This window comes from Eschrichtius robustus, chromosome 14, assembly GCF_028021215.1.
Source record: "Eschrichtius robustus isolate mEscRob2 chromosome 14, mEscRob2.pri, whole genome shotgun sequence".
Classification (NCBI taxonomy): Eukaryota; Metazoa; Chordata; class Mammalia; order Artiodactyla; family Eschrichtiidae; genus Eschrichtius; species Eschrichtius robustus.
Genome location: NC_090837.1, coordinates 31,137,398 through 31,142,694, shown reverse-complemented (window position 1 = coordinate 31,142,694; position 5,297 = coordinate 31,137,398).

The following is a 5,297-nucleotide window of genomic DNA, read 5'->3' as shown; positions in this document are numbered from 1 at the left end:
ATTTTTCATGTAATGAAAATAACACATGTTAATTGAAATAAATTCAGACAGTACAAAGGGTGTAAAGAAAAAAAATGAAAATTATCTTTAATCCCATCACCCAGAGAGATTTAACATTTTGATGTGTACCTTTCTGCATTTTTTTCTATGCACATACAAAAAGCATGATCATGTTATACATAACACTGTAAAATTTTTAAAATTAAACTTAATCTATCATGGGCACTTTTCCTTTATGATAAATACCGATATTTATTATTATTTTAAAATCTGTAGCCATTGTATGGCTGCACTGTAATTTGTTTAATCAGTTCTCTATTGATGACGATCATTTACATGGCTGCTAGGATTTCAGTATTATGAATAATACTGTGAGGTACATACAACTTCATAGACTTTTCCAGTTATACAGAAGTAAAATTGCTGGGTAAAGAGTTTGCATATTAAGAAACTGAGTACAGGGGACTTCCCTGACAGTCCAGTGGTTGGGACTTTGCCTTCCAATGCGGCCGGCGGGAATCAGGGGTGGGATTGGAGGTTGGTGAGGGTTCGATCCCTGGTCTGGGAGCTGGGGTCCTGCGTGCCTCGCAGCCAAAAGGCCAAGATGTAGAACGGAGGCAATATTGTAACAAATTCAATGAAGACTTTAAAAATGGTCTACGTCAAAAAAAAATCTTTTAAAATAAAAGAAAAAGAAACTGAGTACATATTGCCAAATTACTCCCTGGAGAAGCTGGTCTTATTTACATTGCTACCACCGCAGGATGAGAGATTGTTGCTCCACACGTTACCCATACCAGCAATTAGCAGTCTTAAAATTTTGCCAATCTGTTAGGTAAATATTGTATTCATTGTTGTTTAATTACTTTGATTAGTTGACCGGGAAGCATTGATCAAATTCTGAGAAAAAATTTCACTTGAGCCATGGAAGCCACTAGGTTCAGTCTCACATTAGGGAAGGAACAAGTCACCTGAATATGTTAATGGCTTAGGTGACATTCCGCTTACTATTTTTTTTATTTCTATTTTTATTTTTAATTAATTAATTAATTTTATTCTTGGCTGCATTGGGTCTTAGGTGCGGCACGTGGGATCTTAATCGTGGCATCCGGGATCTTTCATTGCTGCCCGCGGGCTTCTCTCTAGTTGTGGCACACGGGTTTCCTCTCTCTAGTTGTGGTGCGCAGGCTCCAGGGCGCGTGGGCTCTGTAGTTTGCGGCATGCGGGCTCTCTTGTTGAGGCCTGCCGGCTGAGTTGCTCCGCGGCACGTGGGATCTTCCCAGACCGGGGCTCAAACCCGCATCCCCTGCGTTGGAAGGTGGATTCTTTACCCCTGGACCACCAGGGAAGTCCCGGCTTATTATTTTTTTTAAACAGTCTGCTCTTGAAGTCCTTGTCTTTAAGTTACTGGCTGTTCTGATTTTCACTCCTGTTTGGTCCTACACATCCACGGTTAACTCGCGGAGAAGTTGGAAGGACCATGAAGAAATGATTCACTGCCCTTATCCGCCCTCACCCAGGTGTAAAACAGCATGAAACAGCTGAGCGCTTCAGTGTACCACTGTGACCAGTGACTCTTCTTTGCATCTCCAAATTTCCTGCTTGAAGAACCCCCCCAACCCTGCCTCCTAAAACTCTCTCTTACTCACCCAGCAGTAACCTCATCCCTTTTTTTCCTTCCTTTGAGTTTTGACTTCATAACAACTGGCTCTCAGTTGCTCCTCTTCCCTTAAAGCGGGACTGGGCCTGCATTTCACATTATTCATTAGAAAACCAGGCGAGGCAGGCCGGTTGGCATTGTTAGAGCTGGCAGCGCACAGTGATCTGCCGGAGGCCGCCTTAGTAAGTAGGATGCGACCTAGGAGATCTTCGCAATTTAAAATTTCTGACTAAAGCGTTCCACGGATGAGGCGAACCACCTGTTAGGTACTAGAAAGAACTTTTTGCCAGGAACCACCTTACTCATTTTCCATAAACTGAATGGTTTAATGTTCCAATTATACTTTCAGAAATTGAGGACCAAACCTTCACAGAATCTAGTAAGTGATGTCAGAATTCAAATCCAAGTCCCTCTGATGACAAAGCTCATGGTTTCCATGATGCCGTGTCCTCAATAGCCCCAATTTGTGATGCTTCAAATGGAGAAGAAATCATAGGGTTTGCAGAGCCAAAGTTCCCACATTTGGTCATTCCCCCCAACTTTATTCTAGCTGCCCTGGCACCCAATGCCCCACCTCCCACCCCCCAAACACATGCATTCTTTTTTTTTTTAAATATTTTATTTATTTATTTATTTATTTATTTAGGCTGCGCCGGGTCTTAGTTGCAGCGTGCAGAATCTTCTGGTTGCAGCATGTGGACTTCTTAGTTGCGGCATGCGGGATCTAGTTCCCCGACCAGGGATCAAACCTGGGCCCCCTGCTTTGGGAGTGCAGAGTCTTACCCACTGGACCACCAGGGAAGTCCCAAACACATGCATTCTTTAATTAAAGGGTTGGCCACTATAGTTAGGGCCAACTTCCCTGGGCTTATGGCAATAGCACTAACTTAGAATAGTGGAATATACCCTAACCAGGCAGCCATAATGTCCATTACATGTATGTAATCAAGCCAGCTTCAATCAAGCTTACAGGGTTAGGTCACTAACATTTGAAATCACTGATGTCCATGTGGGTCTGTGCTCAGAAACAATGACTTTGAAAGTGGGAGGGGGACATCCTTGGCAGTCCAGTGGTTAAGACTTTGCCTTCCAATGCAGGAGGTATGGGTTCGATCCCTGGTTGGGGAGCTAAGATCCCACATGCCTCCCGGCCAAAAAACCAAAACATAAAACAGAAGCAATATTGTAACAAATTCAATAAAGACTTTAAAAATGGTCCACATCAAAAAAAAAAAGAAAAAAAGCGGGAGGAAGAGCAGGGATTTTTCAAACAGTCCCCACAATTCTAGCCTAAGGACTTTGGGAAGAATAGTTGATTGTGCAGTGGGATGGCTCTAGAAATGAACTCACATTACTGGGTGTAAGAGATATTAATCCTGACATTTGCACTTGAGAATTATTTGGGTTAACGATAAGTCAAAGTCACCCTGGGCATTAACAAATCTTTTGGACTGCTGAACAGAGTGGTGTCACACTTACTGGCAGTTGAATGTTGAACTAAAAGCATTTTACTTTCTGTATCATTGTTGAAAAAGTTTTAACAGGCTAGACACTCCCTTAGCCCTAATCCTTAATATTTTAAGCATGACTCTTTGCACTCTTTGGTTTTACTCCGAAGTAACAGAAATTAGGGACACCTGCTAAATCCTTGCTTACTGTTAGACACCAATGAAATATACACGTTCTCTACAGATTGTCACCTCCAAAGAGACTGCTCTACCGTGGAAGACCCCATGCTAACACCTACTCTAAGCTAGGTACTTTAAAAAGCATTTCACAGGTGTTTCATGTCATTTTTACAGGTGTTTCATAATGTCTGCTGGAGGAACATCTGGGACCCTTCCTTGAAAGGTAAGACTTTTTTCTCCTGGGAGTGTTGTCATCTGCATACGGTCCTTGGAACTGCTGCAGCCATCTTGTAACCATCATAGGCGTCCTAGCTGAGGATGGAGGAGTAAAAGATGGAAGGCACTCAAGTTTTTAAGGACATCCTTGAGTAACTGAATTATCTAATATTGGAACTTCTCTACCTCTGGAATTCTTTTCGTGGGAGATCATGAACCCAGTACTGTTTAATCTACTTCAGTTAGGTTTCCTGTTACTTGTATGGAAAAGCACTCTCACTGATACACATGCATATAAGCCTAAATCCACGCAGACATACGGCCCTTTCAGAGAGGTCAAATATATTTGCACTGTGGTTAAGATTTTCATGGTCAAGAAATATTGAATTCCTCCCACATGCCAGGCACAGTACAGGTTGTTGAACTGAATGGGTTGGGGAGGGCAGGATTCTGCACCTTTGGTGGTTACAAGCTGTGGTAAATGTGGTGATGAAAGTGGAGCCAGGTGTACTTAGGGAAGGTATCATGAAGACTAGGCCAGGAGGCTAGAGAAGGCCCTAACAGAGTCCAGTAAAAGCATGCATTCCAGATTTAAAGACCCATGCCATATCAATCAACATCATCCATTTCTAAGTTTCTATGTATTTGTGATATGTTTTGGTTTTAGTTATATAAGAACTGTAAGAATAGTGTTATGTGTATAATAGTGTTAGGTGTATCTATATTCAGGTAATGTTAAAATAGCTTAAATCAACACTGAGGCCCAGAATGTTCCCTTTTAAAAGGAACTACTGAAGCCAATTTAGAGGAAGCACACTAATACAAAAGATGAAGCAAAGGAATGGGAACCAAGGCATTTGGTGTCTATTCCTAGCTACTGGCTGGCAGCCCTCTGTGACTCCAATTCCCTAATCTGTAAAATATGACTCATAAGGAGTTGCAACTGAATATTTTAGAGTTTTTAAATTAATGAGGGATAAGTTTTTTAAAAACTCCCTGTACTGATATGAAAGTTCCAGAAATCATTCACAAGTTTATTATAGCAAAGAAAATGGGCAAAAGGAAGCGAGTGGGTTCAGGACGTACAAGGAAAGTCAGTCAAGGCAGAAATCAAGAGGGAAGTGCGTGGTCAACTCCCCACAGCAGGAAGCGGCGCTCTGCAGATCAGAGCTATTACCGAATAAATACTTGCTGGAATTTCCAGAGATGACCAAACAAACATCAAGAAGGAAGTGGCTTTTTTCTCTTTGGAAAGTTTTATTATGGAAAATTTCTAACACGTACGAAGAGCCGAGAATAGTAACGAGCACTACCCCGCAGCTTCAGGCAGTCATCACTCACGGCCCGTTACTCGAGAGCAAATTCCAGACCTCATATTATTTCGTCCCTAAATACGTAGGCACGCACCTCTAAAGCAAAACAACGGGAACCAAGGCATTTGGTGTCTATGCCCAGCTCACTGGGGGGCAGCCCCTGTATCTTCAATTCTGCAATTCGTAACATACTACTTATAGGGGAACGGAGCGGAATTTTTTTTTAGGCAACCACAATCAAAAAGGAGGCGGTTAAATCCTCCTAAGACTCCAGGAGGGAGGCTCACCCCAAAAATCCGGGTTGGCGGAGCGCAAGGCGCTGCCAGGGGACATCTTTCAAGGCGGGGGCCCCGGGTGCGGCCCGCGGAACCCGCCTTCTAGGGCGCCGGCGGGTCCTGGCCCCACCCCTGCCCCGGAAGTCTCCGCCCACTGGCCCCAGCCGCCCCCGCACGCCCCCGCCGCCCTGGGCGCGCGGGGTGG